General features: G+C 38.0%; 1 protein-coding gene across 6 annotated transcripts in view; it reads right to left on the bottom strand.

The window, feature by feature from the left end:
- ATRNL1 (attractin like 1) overlaps positions 1-19,086 on the bottom strand; it is a 543,705-nt gene that overhangs the window by 238,902 nt on the left and 285,717 nt on the right. The window lies entirely within an intron of this gene.

Genomic DNA, 19,086 nt, shown 5'->3' with positions numbered 1-19,086 from the left:
CTTGGCTAGTAAATATGAAATAATTGACTTTCTTCTCTGTTTTGGGTTTTTTTAATATAAATAATCAGAAGGGGAAAAAAAATCAAAATTCATGTTAACAAAAAGACACAGAAAATAGATTTTGTCAACATAACCTGGTTCTAGGCTGTGGTGAGACAATAGCCTTGGTTTATTTAGGGCAATAAAAATTAAATCTGACTGCAAAGACTATCACAATATTGACTGACTTGGCAATAAAATAAAAGCATGAAATTCAGTGCCAATGAACTGAAGGCAATGTGAACAAGAAAAAAAACAACAACTCAAACAAATTCTCTAGCTACAAATATACAAAGACGGGTTCCAAATTAGCAATTACCATTCAAGAAAATGGTCTTGAAGTCATTGCAGATAGTTTTTTGAACAGATCAACTGAACATTTAGTGGCAGTCAAAATAGCAAATAGAATGCTAGGAGAGACTAGAGAAGGAATAAAGAACAAAACAGAAAGTATTGGAATGCTGCTGCATAACTCTATAGCACGTTTGTAAATTGAAGCACACATCACCTCACCTCAAAAATACTAATTTTTACTTAAAAGATACAATAGAGTACATGCAACATGGCCAGGGGAATGGAATGGTAGAAATAAGATCTTTTCAGGTTTGAAACAATATGGAATTGACGTGAAATATGACAAAGACATTAACATCACAGGCAAAGAGCATAAAAGCAGGACAAGTATAAATGGATGTTCTGCAATCCCCCAGTATAGTTAACTGCTTCTTGTTTCAGAGATATAAGAAAGCAAAATGTGAATTGTGTCAAAACAGAGATCAGTGCAACGCAAAATGAATGAATTAAAAATTGGCCAGCTGTCAGAAGCGGACCAACATCAGAAAAGGAAATTTCTAGACAGGTCTGCAAGGTTCCACCTGTGTCAGATCCAGCCAGTTTTGATGAGACTGATATATAATATGCTTTACAGAGAGACTGAGGAAAAAAGGTTAATGGTAAGGAGGACACCGAAATCATGGTGTGCAATTAGTCAATTGTATCTATTTCAGCAATTTTCATTTACTTTTAAACATAGTCCTTGCTAAGTTGTATTTATGAGAACAAGGAATCAAGGCCTCATTGACAGAGCAATAGATACACATTTCCTTTGGAATGAAGCACTTAGGAATTCAGTGTAAATGACCAACTCTGTATGAATTGCTGCTGGGGAAACAAAAATGGTTAAAAAAAACCTTAAATATTCAGGTGGACAGCACTAAGCAGCACTTGGAAGATAAATTCATCACTCTACAAGGTATTGCCAAATCAGATACTATCAGACTTGTTCTTGAAAATCTGGGATTTGCTGTTTTTAAAGGAGGTTGGAAATATGGAAAGAACAGAGAGAAGCATCACCAAAAATATTCAAAGGTTAGGGAAAATCTTTTAGTGAGAATGATTTAGGAAGCTCAATCATCTCACTTTTCAAAAAAGATCAAGTGATGACTTGCCTATAGTGTGCATGAGTTTCTGTGGGGAGAAAATACAAAGGCACAAATTCATCCAGCACAGAAATGCATAGTAAGAAACACTGGCTGGAAGCAGACACATTTGAATTAAACTCAGACATTACTACGATTTATTTTCTTTATCTTAAATCAATGTTACATATACTGAAAAATATTTTACTATGCTGCAATGACCAGATAATCTAAGACACAGAAAATGGATGGATGGTGAACAGGAAGCACAAAAAATAAACTTGCATACAGACTTGTCCACATGGTCACGGACTGGGTCGGCTATTTCTAACTGTCCAGTTGAGACTGAATAACATCCAAATACACAGATAGATGCCTTTGAATTGGAGATGGCTTATGAAACCCTGACCCAGAGTACAGGGTGAATGACTTTCTGCACTTATGAATGCAAATCTTCCCAATAAGACAATTATCACGCTAAAATACACTTAAACCCACAGCAGTACTGGCATTATCAGGATTACCAAGTCTCTAGACCAAAGAAATGATCTGCTAGAAGATAACGACATAGTTTTGCACAGTTGCCCCTTCAAACCATGTGGAACAAAACAGGTGGAAACACTAAAAAGCATGCTTGAACAAAAGCAGTTCATCCCAGTGGTGTGTGCTACAGACTGATGGAAAGTTACCTTCTTAGTATGAAGTAGGAAACAATAAACAATAGGAGAACAGATGAACTGAAGAGGAAGAAGCCTTGAATATAAGTAGTTTATGTCTAATACAATAAAGTGGCCAGGGAAAGGCTGCAAGAGAATACAGGGTTTAGCAGTAAGGTGTAAGCTACATAGATGATCTTCCCAGAAGGGCTCTGGGTAGTCTGACAATTACTGATTTAATAGCACACAGACAAGGAAAACTGCAAGGAATAATTGCATGCATAACACTTGTTGCAATGTACAGCGTAATTTTTTAACTTACAGAGGTCATATTTAGACATATTTAGTGCAGTTCACAGACCTGGCTGAGGACAGTGTTTTCCGTACCTGAGAAACAATTTTCTCCGTGTGTGTATTTAGGAGAAAGACTGAAAAGTGTAAAGGGAATCAGTGGAGGTGTTGCTGCTTGGTATGTGTAAATTGGAACAAAACCTGCAGACCATCTTTAAAGAAACTCAAATTATAGGGATAAACACAGGGGAAAATCTGGGAAATGTAATGGTCAGTGTGGTTGGACTAGACGAATTAACGACATGCTTGTGCCTTAAGCTCTGTGAATGCATTATAGAAACACTGTAGAATTTTTTTCTTCATTACATATTAATGTCTGTTATATATTGCATCAAAATATTACTTGCATTAAAATGAAATAATTTACTTATTTTTACAGTGATGTAAAAGGAACTATTTCATGAATTAAATATAAACATTTTAAGGACCAATATTGAAAACAGAAGGTAAACAGAACAAACCAAAATGTTCCATCCTTTATATTTCTGTTCTCATTCTCTTATTATTTCACATGCAAAGAGAAATTAAAATGTCCAAAAATGCATGTAAACATTCATGAATGAATTATTGTTTTTATGATTTCATTTAATCTGCTAATTTACATAATAATTCAGCATATTTCCATATTAGATGAAAGCAAACCCTTTCTCAAACTTTACCTTAAAGCTATCATACTTTTAACTCTATTGCAATTAAGAATTGTGTGGGACTCTACTTTGAGCACCATCACATTGACTCTTGACAGGGGCCAAAGTCAGACACGAACGGGCTTTCGGTCAAGACACCTAAACTAGAGCTAGTTCAAAGTGAAAAAATGACAAGATGAATATAGTGGGTGTCAGGTCCTCAGCATCACTTTACTGAACAGATCCCCTATTTGTCCACATTGCCTTCTAACAGAGAGCACCCAAAGATTACTTTATAAGGTTATTTAGGTGCCTAGCATTCCCGCTGACTGCCTACATCTATACTTAACACATATTTTGAAAGCCCCTCACAAGTCTTTTTTTTTAATAGGAGTTGGGCCATCCTGGCAATTACTGCTTCATTACATGAACCTTGCTGTGCTGAGTGAGACCATAGTTAAATATCCTTCTAGATCCACATAGCTCCTGCCCATTGGTCTCACTCTCTTTGCTAAGAGCACAAGAATGTACACAACTTAACAGTGTTCCTACGCTGCATTAAGGTTTCTCCTTCATATTATGGTATTTTTAAACATGACCAAAAATAACAGTATTCAGTAAAAAAGAAAACAACTGATGACAGAAATTGTTTAAAGTCAATACATGCAAATAAAACAAGCCTCATATCTAAGTCAATGTTTTTAAATCAGTATTGCAAAAATTTCCTAAGAGATCACGTATATTGTTTTTCTGATGTATTATTTACTACCTTTTTATTGGCAAATAGAGCACATTTTAATTGATATGTTATAAAGCAAGCATAATTCTTCTAAAATTAAAATAACAGAACAATTATATCTCTAAAACCCTGTCTTTGAATAGCAATTATTGTCACAGCAATTGATTTCTTTCATTGTACTTGACAAGAACATTGTGTTTATGATTATGATGTGTTGAGTTCAGCCATCCTTACTTGTGTTAACTAATACACGCATGACGAGCAACTCTAAAGATTTCAAGAGTATTATCTGAAGTACAAACCACTGTAAACAGAGCATTAGGAGTCTGACACATATGAAAGAAGCATAACATTTTCTATGTTTTAATGATTAATTCAATTGCTCTGAATCACAGTTTTATAAACATTGTTGTAAGTAGGAATATTTCAATGACTAGCAATTCTGAATGATTTTGGGAATGAAGCGTTGTGGTTTCAAATTAAAATGTGTGAAGACTTAAGAGGAAAGCAGTCTTCCGAAGGGCCAACTTTGGCCTCTTCAGTCAACTGCTAAGGGAAGTCTCATGGGAAAGTGTACTAGGCGGTAAAGGGGCTCAAGATAGTTGGTTAGCATTCAAGGACCGCTTCTTCCAAGCTCAGGATCGGAGCGTCCCAATGAGTAGGAAGTCAAGTAAGGGATCTAGGAGACCGGCGTGGTTAAACAAGGAGCTGCTGGGCAAACTCAAGTGGAAAAGGAGAATCTATGGATTATGGAAGGAGGGGCTGGCCGCTTGGGAGGAATATAGGACAGTTGTTAGAGGATGTAGGGAGGCAATTAGGACAGCTAAGGCCTCCTTGGAACTCAATCTTGCTAGTCGGGTTAAAGACAATAGAAAGGGCTTCTTCAAATACATAGCAAATAAAACTAAAACAAGAGGCAATATAGGCCCACTGCTGAACGAAGTGGGTACCCTGGAGACAGAGGATATAAAGAAGGCAGAGGTGCTGAATGCCTTCTTTGCCTCTGTCTTTACTCCTGCAGACTCTCCCCGAGGGCCCTTGATTTCTATAGCCCCAGAAGGAGTCAGGACAAAGGAGGAGTTTGCTTTGGTAGATGTGGATTGGGTTAGGGATCAGCTATGCAATCTGGACATCTGTAAATCGATGGGTCCGGATGGAATGCACCCACGGGTGCTGAGGGAGCTGGCGGAGGTCATTGCTAGGCCACTTTCCATCATCTTTGGTAAGTCGTGGGAAACGGGCGAGGTGCCTGAGGATTGGCGGATGGCAAAGGTCACACCAATCTATAAGAAGGGCAAGAAGGAGGACCCGGGTAATTATAGACCGGTCAGCCTTACCTCCATCCCTGGAAAGATGATGGAACAACTTATTCTTGACTCCATCACTAGGCATATCAAGGATGAGGGGGTCATTAAGAACAGCCAACATGGTTTTATGAGGGGGAAGTCATGTATGACCAACCTTATAGCCTTCTATGAGGAAGTGACTAGGTGGAGGGATGATGGTAGAGCGGTAGATGTAGTTTTTCTTGATTTCAGTAAGGCATTTGATACTGTCTCCCACAGCATCCTCATAGATAAGCTAAGGAAGTGTGGGCTTGACGATCAAGTAGTGAGGTGGATCGAGAACTGGTTGAAAGGAAGAAGGCAGAGAGTTGTGGTCAATGGCGCAGAATCTAGCTGGAGGTCTGTGACTAGTGGAGTCCCTCAGGGGTCGGTGCTGGGACCGGTGCTGTTTAATATTTTCATCAATGACCTGGATGAGGGAACTGAGTGCACCCTCAGCAAGTTTGCTGGTGACACAAAACTGGGAGGAGTGGCTGACACACCAGAGGACTGTGCTGCCATTCAGCGAGACCTGGACAGGCTGGAGAGTTGGGTGGGGAGAAACTTGATGAAATTTAACAAGGGCAAGTGTAGAGTCTTGCGTCTGGGGAAGAACAACCCCATGGACCAGTACAGGTTGGGGGTTGACCTGCTGGAAAGTAGCGAAGGGGAAAGGGACCTGGGGGTCCTGGTGGATAGGAGGATGACCATGAGCCAGCAATGTGCTCTTGTGGCCAAGAAGGCAAATGGCATCTTAGGGTGCATTAGAAAGGGAGTGGTTAGTAGGTCAAGAGAGGTTCTCCTCCCCCTCTACTCAGCCTTGGTGAGGCCGCATCTGGAATATTGCGTCCAGTTCTGGGCCCCTCTGTTCAAGAAGGACAGGGAATTGCTTGAAGGAGTCCAGCGCAGAGCCACAAAGATGATTAAGGGAGTGGAACATCTCCCTTATGAGGAGAGGCTGAGGGAGCTGGGTCTCTTTAGCTTGGAGAAGAGGAGACTGAGGGGTGACCTCATCAATGTTTACAAATATGTGAAGGGTAGGTGTCAGGATGATGGAGCTAGGCTTTTTTCAGTGATATCCAGTGATAGGACAAGGGGCAATGGGTGTAAACTGGAGCATAGGAAGTTCCACGTTAACATCAGGAAGAACTTCTTTACTGTAAGAGTGACAGAGCACTGGAACAGGTTGCCCAGGGGGGTTGTGGAGTCTCCTACACTGGAGATATTCAAGGCCCGCCTGGACAAGTTCCTGTGTGATGTACTGTAGGTTACCCTGCTCTTGCAGGGGGGTTGGACTAGATGATCTTTTGAGGTCCCTTCCAACCCTTGGGATTCTGTGATTCTGTGATTCTGTGATTCACTAGCAAGAGATTACGATATGCAGCTTCCAGTCCATGGTAACACAGAGCGCTGGTCAGTGAAACAAATCTTGGCTGACCCTGTGGACCCAAGATGTTATCAACCAGTAGTGATGTTTCCTGGTCAGAGTGAACTCTGGCTGCTACAGCCAATGAAAGGCACTGCCAGCTAAGCCAGGATTACTAGTTAGGTGATTCAGGAATCCTCTTATTCTTGCTAATCATGAGAAATACTACCAGCACCAACAATTCCATGCACTGGCTACACCCCACACTCCATTTTCTGGGACCAATCAGCTAATAGTTGCAACCTTCTCCTCTTCAGCTACAGATATTTTACTGTTGCACATTGTTAAAAATGGAAGTTTTTTTCCCAAGATGCTAGATCTATGCCCCATTCTAAGCCAAATTTTTCCTGCCCCTGTCATTTTAACAAAGTGATAGCTTCTGAGCCCCAGCTATTCCCCCCCCCCCCAATTTTGCCATGAAATACAGAAACAAAAGGGAAGTTTAATTCAACTGTGAACCTTATAATCTAAAAGTCATACAAAGGGTTCAAGACCTCAGTTCTTGTTTTCCGAAGTGTAAGTTGAAAGAAATGCCTGAATATGAAGTGAATTATCTGGAATGGTATTTAAAACTTCAAGTATTACTAAAAATCATTAAAATGCAAATTTGTATTTATCTGTGTTTCAAATGGAATTCACACAAGTTAAGCAACACCTTTCAAGTTCATTTGAAACTAATTACATGGATAATTCTTCTTAGCCAGATGACAATGATTAAAATGCTATTTTTGGATGCAGTCCGGAAAAGGCATATATTCCCTAAAATAAATCTTGCATGAAAGTCTCATGACTGCCCCCAAAATTCACTTCTCCCATCTCCACAACTACCAACTTCATAAAACCCAGAATAACAGTTAAAAAGAAATATATGTATGGCCGTCTACTAATATGGTCCCCTCAGGCAGAACCCTGTGTTTGGTAAGAATGCAAGGTAAAGAATATCTACATTAGATTTGTTTTACTGTGTCATGGTTGATTACCAGGAGCAGTGTCTGCACAGAGATGCAGTTCATATAATTACTGACCAAGGTTTTAAATGAAGATTTACAAACGTAATAAGGCCATAATGGAAACACCTTAGCTCATGAATTAAAAATACATTCATATATGGAGAGTCAACTGAAAGCGTTTTTGTTTAATACATGCAAAACTTCTAAAAATGGCAATTGAAAATCTGTATACGTTTTTCTCATGTTCACATAGCAAAGTAATTGCCATGAACACCTCTGCAGCTATAGAAAACACTAGCATGTAGTTATTCTAAGCTGAGAAAAGGCTGACAGTGTATACAACAGGGATTAAAATTTAGAGTAAACTCAAGTGTTAAATGATATAAGCTTTCCTGTTTATATGAGTATTGAACATGTCTTCTGTTGTTTCTTTGTTTTTTTGTTGTCGGGCTTTTTCTTTTGCTCCCCCCCCCCCCTTTTTTTTTTAAGGAAACCTAAAAGAATAGGTTTTGATGACTCAATATTCCTGCATTTTAACAGTGCTCTACAATGACAGCCGATCAGATATTATCAGTGCAAGCTCAAGTTATACTCCACAGAAACATCAAACCTTTGTGCAGTTTTCCACCTAGTATCACAGCAGTTCTTTTAACTGAGAACAGGAGGCCACAACTAAAGAATTTCCTATTCCTGTTGTAGTCAAATACTACAATTCTTATTTTCATAATGTCTGTCTCAGAATCATACACAAACTGCACACTTCTGTCTGGAAACAGATGTAACTGGTACTTATTCTCACGTAGAATAAAACAAAGGAAGGAGAAAGGCTGAGATGGAGCCATTGGCAGAGTGCTTGGGCTGATGAGAAAAAATTTAGTTCAGAAAACATCAACATATTCTCTTTCCCTGATAGATGTGACATTGATCATTGATGATGACTGCTTGTCGGAGCAATCCCAGGCACAGCTACAGGTTGGGCAGAGGAGAGATTCAGAGCAGCCCTGCAGAGAAGGACTTGAGGGTGTTGCTCAATGAGAAAATGAACGTGAGCCAGCTGCAGTGTGCGCTCGCAGCCCAGAAAGCCAACCGCATCCTGGGCTGCATCAAAAGGACCGTGACCAGCAGGTCGAAGGAGGTGATCCTGCCCCTCTACTCTGCTCTCGTGAGACCTCACTTGAAGTAGTGTGTGCAGTTCTGGTGTACTCAACATAAAAAGGACATGGAACTGTTGGAACAAGTCCAGAGGAGGCCACGAGGATGATCAGGGGACTGGAGCACCTCCCCTATGAAGACAGGTTGAGGAAGTTGGGGCTGTTCAGCCTGGAGAAGAGAAGGCTGCGTGGAGACCTCATAGCAGCCTTCCAGTACCTGAAGGGGGCCTATAGGGATGCTGGGGAGGGACTCTTTGTCAGGGACTGTAGTGACAGGACAAGGGGTAACAGGTTAAAACTTAAACGGGAAGTTTAGATTGAATATACGGAAGAAGTTCTTTACTGTAAAGGTGGTGAGGCACTGGAATGGGTTGCCCAGGGAGGCTGTGAGTGCTCCATCCCTGGCGGTGTTCAAGGCCAGGTTGGATGAAGCCTTGTGTGGGATGGTTTAGTGTGAGGTTTCCCTGCCCATGGCAGGGGGGTTGGAACTAGATGATCTTGAGGTCCTTTCCAACCCTAACTATTCTATGATTCTATGCTAAGCTGAATTAAATACCTTCAGAGACAATGGGCTGGGTGGGGGGACACCCTACTCCCACATAATAAATTCCTGGTTTCTGTGTTCTAGAGAGATTAGATGTTTTTTATGAAGGAAAGAGAACTTTGGCAGATCAGTGTAACAGATCTTTCTACAGAATTTCATCTCCTATAGATTAGATGGATATGAAGATAAAAATGTATTTCTATCTTGGAGGACTATTATTGACTATGGTAGGAACACTGCAAAGGAATCCCTCAGAAAGGATCTTATTACCTGATCTTCTGAAGAAGAATACCTGGAAAAAAAAGGGATATTTTAACTCATTTTAAAGAGCCCTACTAAAATCTCAGACTCAGTCAAACTTTAAAGATGTCTACACTGGCCACTGAAGGAGCATGAGCATGTGTTTTTTTTCTTTAAAAATGGTAAATAATGCTTAAATCTCAGAACTTGACAGAACATTTTTGAATCAGTAGTACCCGCATGGGTGTAAATTCATACCCTCCTCTAGCAGTATCTGATCAAGCAGCATTTCTTTCAGCATATGACATGCATTACAGCTCTACCTTGGTATCACTCAAAGTAAAGCCCCTTCAAGAAATCACTTCCTATACAGCTACATGTGCAATCTTCTGAAATCCCAAATCAAACAATTTATTCCAACTCCACAAAGTTAGCAATAGCTTTTAGGCACTTCCTGAGCAACTCTAACCTGATGGGGATCATGGGATGTTACTACTGGCCTGCTGCAGCTGGTCGCTTAATTGAGGAATTCGCATTGACTAACCATCAGGCCATTTTTAGCTGCACAGCCAAACAACTACCAAAAAAGATGGAAGCACATGTGCGGTCCAAGCTCACTGTCACTCCCACAAGCCCTAAATGAGTCTGAATTACCCCAATGACACTATTTTCAGAAATATCTGAGAAGTTTGCGCCACAGCCACCTGGACCACCTATGTATGTACACTGTGAATCCACTAAAAAAGATATATTTAAGTATGCCTATGTGAAATATATGTGAAAATGTTTTTTACATACATAAAATTACAGAGGCATTATGGGAGAAGAATAGAGATCTAAAATGTGATTGTTTTACTACTTAGGTAAATAGCAATATAAACCACAAGAAAAAAAAAAAAACAAAGAAAAGTCTACGAGCTGCCTCTACCCAAGTCCTTCTACCCAGAACACCTACATTGAGTGAGGCAGCACTATATTCATGGTAGGTATTCATGGACTGATTCATTCAAACACCAACACATGGTAGCACAACGCATGCCTCAGCTCACAACACATTATAAACAAAGGTTTAAATGCACAGGCTGAGGAGCTCCAGCCCTTTTGCATGTAGAGTGTAACTTATTTGGGATGTAATGAAGATTTATTGTAGTAGAAGGTGCTTGTTGCCTTTAGGTGGCCCACTGGCCGTGGTAAATGTTTTTGATAGTAGCAGCTTTTCTGTTTTGGCAGTGGAGATCTGCTGCATGGCAGAGGAGCCAAAATAAAGGTTCTGGGGAAACTAAAGTAGTATCCTGTGCCATGGGGCTTTCTGACTCATTTCCACAGGACCACTGGAGGTTGCTGTGGCACAGAACATTTGGACTGTTCTATAGAAGTTAAGAGAAATACATGAAAGGGAAATGAGCCTTAAAAAACCAGCATACTGCCAAAAGCATGCTCTAAGTCTCTAAAGGAGACATTTAAAATTACCGTTAAAAATGTAACCAAAATAATTTTGTTAAGGAAGAAGAGCAAAATTAAATAATAACTAAAACTTCAATAATGTCATCAATAAAGCTTCCCAATTTAAGCTCTGAATGCACAACTGAAAACAGGGAGATTGAAGTATCAATGTTATCATCTAAGTTTTATCAAAATAATATTTTAAAGCAAGCAGAATAAATGAAATGCCAGTATAATGCATATTATTTTATTAGCAAGAACAGCTACCAAACCTGTATAAAATCATTTATTAATATATAATGAATGCAAAAAACCATCTTAATTCTTCCTCTCCTGAGGCATAAACTCCTATAATAGTTTAAAATAATCTCTGACAACTACCTCTACAAAGCCTGGGTTTATAGGTCTTTGCTCTGCAATGAAAATCAGAATACTTCTTGTAGGTAGGGAAGAAAGAAATGTGTATAAATAGAGAATTTTGTTATTTGAAAGAAAATAATTATGTAAAAAAGCACTGATTTTTTTCATTATGTGTATGTGCCAAAATGTTACAGAGAATGTGTGTGGTGATGTTAAATAACTTCACGTAATAAAATAATTATTAAAAAGTAACTATATCATGTATAAATGCATAAATACATATATTTTCCTACATACTTCATTTCTGTTGTCATTTCATTTAAATATACAACAAGCAACACAAGCAGCTACTATAGTAAAGTATGAATGAATGACCAATTATGTGAACAGCCTTTATATGCAACTAAAAAGGGAAAATAGATACAGTGTACATCAGGACACTATCCAGAATACCAACACTCACAGACCATTCTGTAAGTGTCAATATGATATTAAACTATAGTGAAACATTTAAAGTGAAACAGGGGAAGTTCAGGTTAGATACAAGGAGGAAGGTCTTAACGGTGGTGAGGCACTGACACAGATTGCCCCAAGAAGTGCTAAATGCTCCATCCCTGGCAGCGTTCAAGGCCAGGCTGGACAGAGCCGTGAGTGACACGGTTTAGTTCGAGGTGTCCCTGCCCATGACAGGTGGGTTGGAACTGGATGATCTTAAGGTCATTTCCGACCCAAACCACTCTATGATTCTATGAAATATATTATGCAATAAAGCTCTAAAAGTGAACTTTAGCTCTCGTCAGTTCTTCCTTTCACTTCTTTGAAGAAGAAAATAGAAATTATTTACAATCAAAGGGGCTTAATCTAACCTAAACTGAAATTAATCTCCATAGAATAAATAGAACATCACACCCATAAAGTGTGATTATGTTTCTTTTACTCCTAGAAGAGACTTTCATATTTCATATAATTTTATGATTTTGCCCTTCAAGGGTGAAATACTCTATATTTCTCTCAGCAAGTGACGGTGTATATAAAAATCCTAGATCCAAAAAGAAGGAAAAAAATAGTCTATGTTCATTAAATTTGCAGAAAAATTACAAAATACATATTATTTTCTGCAGTAACTTTCAAGAATTAGAAATTGAATACAATTTTTCTATTTCAAAATACTTCAGCTTTTTTGCAATTATTTTGCTGATTTATGCTAATTTAAGATGTCAAATTAAGGAGGAAGAAAGAGACTCATTTATTCGAACCAATTAGTGAATTTGAGAAAGCACTGCCATCCAATACCACATTTTAGCAGTCTTCCAAACTGAAAGATTCACATTATCTCAAGAGTATTTTGTTTATGCTTTCCCCTCATTCTTTTCTTTCACTGCAGTTTCTTTAGTGCAGATGTTACCCTTTGATAAGAAATCATAGAAATATAAAATATATTTAGAAAGTAACAAAGCCATGTCACCAATGGGCTTGAGTCAAATATAATCAAAAAATCTAATACATTGCTAAAGAATATTTCCCTTCATTATGTTATATTTCTTTTACCTTTTCTTAAGAGGCAAATATATTTGAAGTGGTAGGTGAAAAAACCCCATAACTCTCCTTATTAAAAGCCCTATTAACATGAAATTGTCCTGAAGACAGACTAAGGATTCTTGGCTTTCCAGGTCAAAGAAGCATTATTATTGCTTTGTAATTGTACTGTATAAAAGAACACAACCCGCCTGCCTCCCCTCAACCTGATATTTAGAATTATAACTGAACACACTCAAGACATGTAAGGAAAGAAATATAATTTTGAAACTGTAGTGTTTTCCTAAAGTATCACCAAAAATTTTGAAAATACAGAAAAAAAAATTATAATATAGAACACAATCGGGCCACATATGCAGATTAAATTCAGGTTTTAAAACTTAAATAGATGATGCACACTTTTTAAAGTGTAATTTTACTGCAGCTTTTGGAATCCACAGCAGAGTTTCCATAACTTGGCTGCTTCAGAAAACGTAGTCCCTTCCCCCACCTTGAATTCTAATAAATGAATTTAAAACCCCCCAAATCTTCTATATAAAATGGCTCATTTAGTACCAGTAAATGCTACTGGAATATTTTTATTAATATTTCATTAAGAAAGTACAATTGGTGAATTTCTTTGGATTCAGATGTCTATTATTAAAACTAATTGTTAGATCTAATATTTCAGTATCTATAAAATCCATAGCATAACACAGTCTAGCACTCTTTTCATTCTCTCTTCCTTTGATTTATTAAAACTGCACGTAAGGACCCTGAATATTTCTCTACTGCCACAAACAGATTGCTCATTTCTTCAATAGCACTCACACTACAGTGTGCCATACCCACTGCATCTGCAGAGACAGACTGGCACAGTGCTTGAGAAAGCTGCTTGTCACTTGCTATTACAGACAATGACGTTACTGCTTACAGGCAAACAGTAATATATTTTACTTCCTTTATTTTCTTTGTTATTATTTTTCATCGGCAGCTTTCACCCCACTTCACTCTATGCTTATATCTGGAAACAAACTTCTGAAGTTAACTCTGCAACCAGCACACACAGCTTGTCATGAGGAGACAGAGTTGCTTTTCCTTTGAATGAAAATGACAAAAGCAACATTTTGAGTCCATTTATCACAGAAGAAAACCTGTTCTTGTTCTTTTTTTTACAGTACAGTGGACTGGAGTTTCAGGAAAAAGTGACCAGGATTAAGCGCTCTAGAAGACAAATAGCTGTGAGCACCAGCAGTGTTTTAGCCTAAGAAAACAATTGCCTAATCGCATTTAAGAGAATACAATATAAAATGTAGGCAATCAAAACACAAACACAATATGAATTATCTATAATGCTTCTTAGGAAACAAAATAAAATGCAGCTGTAAAAAGACACATCCCTGAAAGGAGAGCATTACAGAACTGTTTCAGAGTAAGGGAGCATGCAAAGTACTGTATCTCCAAAAAAAAAAAACAACATCGCTTCTTCAGGAGCTTTGGGAAGTACATTGTAGGTGCCACCTTCTGAGACCTCTGTGATCAACACAACTATGTACATGGCAGCATTGATTCTAATGAGATTTTATAACAGTAGAACTAGTGACAAAATGGCTTTTGGAGTATGAGGCTACAGCACAATGCACAGTGAAGAGTGCAATTTAAGATTGTCTTTTTAAATCTTCCAAATCCTGTTACTGCACCCAAGTTTTCAGCCTACAACTCCCCTCTGCACTTAAGCAACTACAGAATTTATTTCTAGTTAGTATGAACTGAGCAGAAATTGGAATTTAACACTTCAGCAGGCACAACGAACAGCTCTCACTGTATTTAATACATACAGGAAGTGAGAAGTTCAACATTTTAAATGCACTTACTGAAGAAAGGAAAAGCCCATATCTCCTGTATATCAAACAAGTACATAGGCCATCTTCAGGTATCAAGGTGAGCAACTATGTACACTTTGAAGAACAACGTGCACTGAAATCAAACAGTAAGTACAAGTACACTCACAGGAACTTCCAAATGACTCAAAAGACAAACAGAAAGAAGAAAAACAAGACCAAAATAATGGAAAACAGTTCTATTCACAATGGGATTAAGTGACTCATCCCTTGTTTTGAAGAGTAACTGATCCAGCAGCACTGAGGAATCTCCTTTGCCTGCAGGCCAATAACAAGTGGCTGTCTTCTCAGGAAATATGAATATATCAAATCACTCTACAGTGATGACAAAGTTTCCAGGTGATTCAGAGAGTGGGAGAAACAATTCAAAACAAACTCTTAGAAAAAACCCAAAACCAAGTCAGTTTGCCCACTGCAGTATAGACATGCTTGTCCCAGTGGAAGTCAAACAACTATTTCTTTCTAAGTGAGGTGAAAACTGTTTAATTTGTCACTAAGTAAAAATCAATTTGATTCCAGCCCCAAATGTAAAATCCATTCTGCTAAGATAACTTGATTTTTATGTTACCAGAAAATATGCTAATTTAGATTTATACAACTTCTGTGTTTTCTGAGAACACAGCCATGGTGGATATGATCTGTTCCTGACACACTGCGTTTTGCTTTTCTTACACAGATCAATATTTGATCTCATAAAGACAAGCATGCAAAATCTAGCATTAATTTATCATCCTTTATCTTAAGAAAAACAAAACAGGAAGCCAAGCAAACCCACTAAAGGATGCCAGTAAAGCAATGGCATTCCCTCACTGCAAATTTGCACCCAGAATGGCAGATTCAGGTATTGAAGCTCTCAGGAGCTGTGATCCTAAATGACTGTAATTTTCCATAGAATTTCTTAAAGGGTACACAAAAGTAAGCTTTTGAAACTTTCAAAGTATCCCTATTAATGAATATTGCTCTGCTTACTAGAAACTGAAAATTCTGTAAATCCTAATAAGGAAGAAGACATGTTATTAAATTGGCTAAAGTGAACTGCTCCAGCAGATGTGAAATCCACCACTGGCAGCTCCACCTGAGAACCAAGGACAAAAGAAGGAATCAGTCTGAAAACATAAAGATGTACGCTCAGAGAAAGTGCCTAATTAGTTAGTGGTTTGTCCTATGCATTTGAAACAGACTTTTAAAAATAGTCATGACAACAGCACTTGCATATCGTTACCTATCACAAAAATACTAATAGCTAACCTTTGTCACCTGAATGGACTTCATGTTTGCCTGTTTCGTGATGATGAGACAAAACCACATTTCTTACCAGAACTCCTGCTGCAGATTCTCAATACAAATAATTTTCCGAGAAATACATGACTACAGACAGCAATTCTTAACCATAATTTTATTTAAAAGCAAGTTTAGATATCAAGAGTTTCTTGGCTCTCAATTCTGGATTTACTCAAATCATATATAATAGAAACAAACAAATACTGAACACTGACAAATTTTTTGCATGATAAAATATGATCTAAAGTAAATAATGTTGTCAGAAACTAAATACATATATTATTACAAAATCCCTAAAATGTCCTGTCCACTTACTTAGCTAAAACAATATATTCGTATCAGACTTGTAAACCCTAAAAACTTCTTTATAATTTATAGTTCAAGGAAAAAAAACAACACAACAGTTAGGCTTTAGTGTATTGAGTATTTTACTTGTCAGGGTAATACAGAAATACACTTCCTGTAACTATGAGGACTGCATTTCTTCAGTATAAGATGACAGATCATTATTAATTTGCTGTCTGTGACATTTTCTAATGAGATCTGTACTGCTCCAAAGCAGGTGGAAAAGAAAAGTCACAAACTCCCCAATTTGTGTGGCAGCTAAAAGTCTTCAAGGCATTGACTAAAGCAACACAGATGCTACAGTTTCTGTAACTGTAGGAACTGGTTATCACTCTTGATATATCTGACCGATTCATTTCTATTTAAAAAAAAAGGTCACTGACCCAGTAGCTATAATTCAATCTTCCAGTATAAAAAAGAATGAAACTAGTTGTTTTTCAAAACCCCCTTTTATTTGTATTAATTTACAGTTCCAGGGCATACAAGCGCAGTATCTTGGTATGGGAAGCATTAATTGCAGATCTAATCACACTTTTCCAATTTTCTTATGTATAGTTTTAAATAAATTCCTCATGAAAAATCATGAAAATTCTAAACCTGCTTGTTATTTTGGTTTTTTGATTCAGGCAGTAAAACGTGCATTTCATCTTTCACTCAGAAACACACACCCTGTAACGGAAGAGGTTTAAACTAGACTCTTGAATGCTTGTTAAAAACCTGCTATTGTCAAACGAAACTACTTGCTGGTTTGTCTAGGCAGCCAGGGAGAACAGGGTTATGCCACGTGCTCGGAATACGAAAAATATAATACTAGCTGGGAGAAATGCAAATGCGTGTTTACCTAAGCAGGTTGAAAGATGCTCTCTTATCAAGCGCATTCAAATTGTCTTTAAACACAATTATTTTCTCTGTCAACAATCCCAGCAAATATGACCTGGGTTATTCGTGTTATCAACATAATTTGCTGCTGTTTAATACACCACATTTCCATCCAGTAAAATAAATAAACAAACCCAAACCAAACAAACCAAGAAACAAACAAACCAACCTTCATTAAAAGAATTTTCTTAGGCTACAAAATATTGAAACCAAATTTTCAGATAAAGTCTGGATTACTATCAGCCATCAAGATCAATGTATTGATGCCATCTTTGGGTATGACTAAATCTGTCCATAAGTATGAAACAGGAAATAGTTATTGTTACATTTTCCCATCAGAAATATTCTGCTGGTTGTTTATAGACTAGTGAGCCTGTAGAAACAACATCCCATTTAATATCTACTGAAAGTTTTAATGGTGTCTACATTGGAAACTTTTCACTCCCAATTTCTTGGTCTGGTTTTCTGTAAAGGACACACTAAGTATTTTTCCTACATTTATTTGCCAGACACTGCAACTACTGCCCAGTGACAAACAACCTGACAGTTTCTTCTTTGGATCATTTACACAGACTGACCATTTGCTAGCTTTGGTGTTAGTGAGGATGCTTTGCTCACAGCAATTAGGAGCCAGAAGTGTCTCTGTGACATTATGCACGATTGTGATAAGAAAATAAATGGATTTTTTGCACTGATGAAAACCCCATGTCTCTGGGCATAACACTGAAAAAAACACATAGAAAGTACCAGCTCATGTCTTGGAAACAGCCACTTAGCAAAGCAATAGGCCTGAGCTAATCTTCCTAGAAGAGTTAATTAACACAGTAAACAGTGGTGCTAAATATGTTTTTTCATTAACTTGTTTCATTAAGAACTAACTCAAAATTCTCCGTTCCACTCTTCTTCTCAGGTTCTGCTTTGCAAGCTGTGAATCTACTGTATACTCTACTTTCCATTTCTATTGGTTTCTTAGAAATACAAGAACTCCAGCTCCTAAACAGCCTATGTATATCTACAGACACCTTAATACCAATTCAATTGTAGAAGAGCAGTATACAACCTCAGATCAAGGTTTTAAAGTATATTTGATAACCTCTCTATTTTTAATCACAACCATCAGACCTTAGCCTGATTTGTATGTGCCTTTGGAGGGTGTCAATAACTTGTACCTTGCTTGGATTGCTGCAACAGCATTCATTTTACTCACAGCATTTCATGATTCTTTTACATAGTCCTGCAACTAGGTTCCTGAGTTTGATTAACATTATGCTGCAAGCCCAACTGAGCTAAGTGCCAGCTGAAAGCCTTGGTTATACAATTAGACTGGGGCCGAGTCAAAGGCAGTGATAGGATAGCTGCCAGGTCTCCTACAACCTCTCTCTGAAAAAAGGATTACATTGGCCTTTGCTTCCAATCAGCTTACTGTTCTGGCAGAGAGATCTCTTCTTTCATCAGGATCATGGTGAGTTTGCATTTACCCAGAATAAACCATATTAGGTAAACTGCTAGACCAGGAAAGGTGCAATACACCTATAGAGATGGCTTCACCATCAAAGAGCTAATAGTACAACTTTTCTAAGCCTGCCTTAAGGCACAGAGCAGAAACAAACTGCTTTTAGTCCATGTCTGCTATTTTCCACAGGGTGCCTCTCTTCTACTGTACTTGGACAGACTTTGCTTTCTTCTATGGAGCTTGTCATCAACAAAACAACAAAAAAACAACACAACACAAAAACCCACCAACCAACCAAACAACGGCAAAACCCCCAACAATTAAACACATACACTTCATGGTTATTGGGGAATATCTTCACAGGAAGACTTCAAAGCACTATAACTAGTATGTATGTGTTTATGATTGTGACATTTTGTAAGACAGCTGAACCTTTAAGAAGAC

Source organism: Lathamus discolor, chromosome 3, assembly GCF_037157495.1.
Source record: "Lathamus discolor isolate bLatDis1 chromosome 3, bLatDis1.hap1, whole genome shotgun sequence".
NCBI lineage: Eukaryota > Metazoa > Chordata > Aves > Psittaciformes > Psittacidae > Lathamus > Lathamus discolor.
Note: the sequence above shows the minus strand (reverse complement) of the source record. Positions and strands in the feature narration are given on the sequence as shown.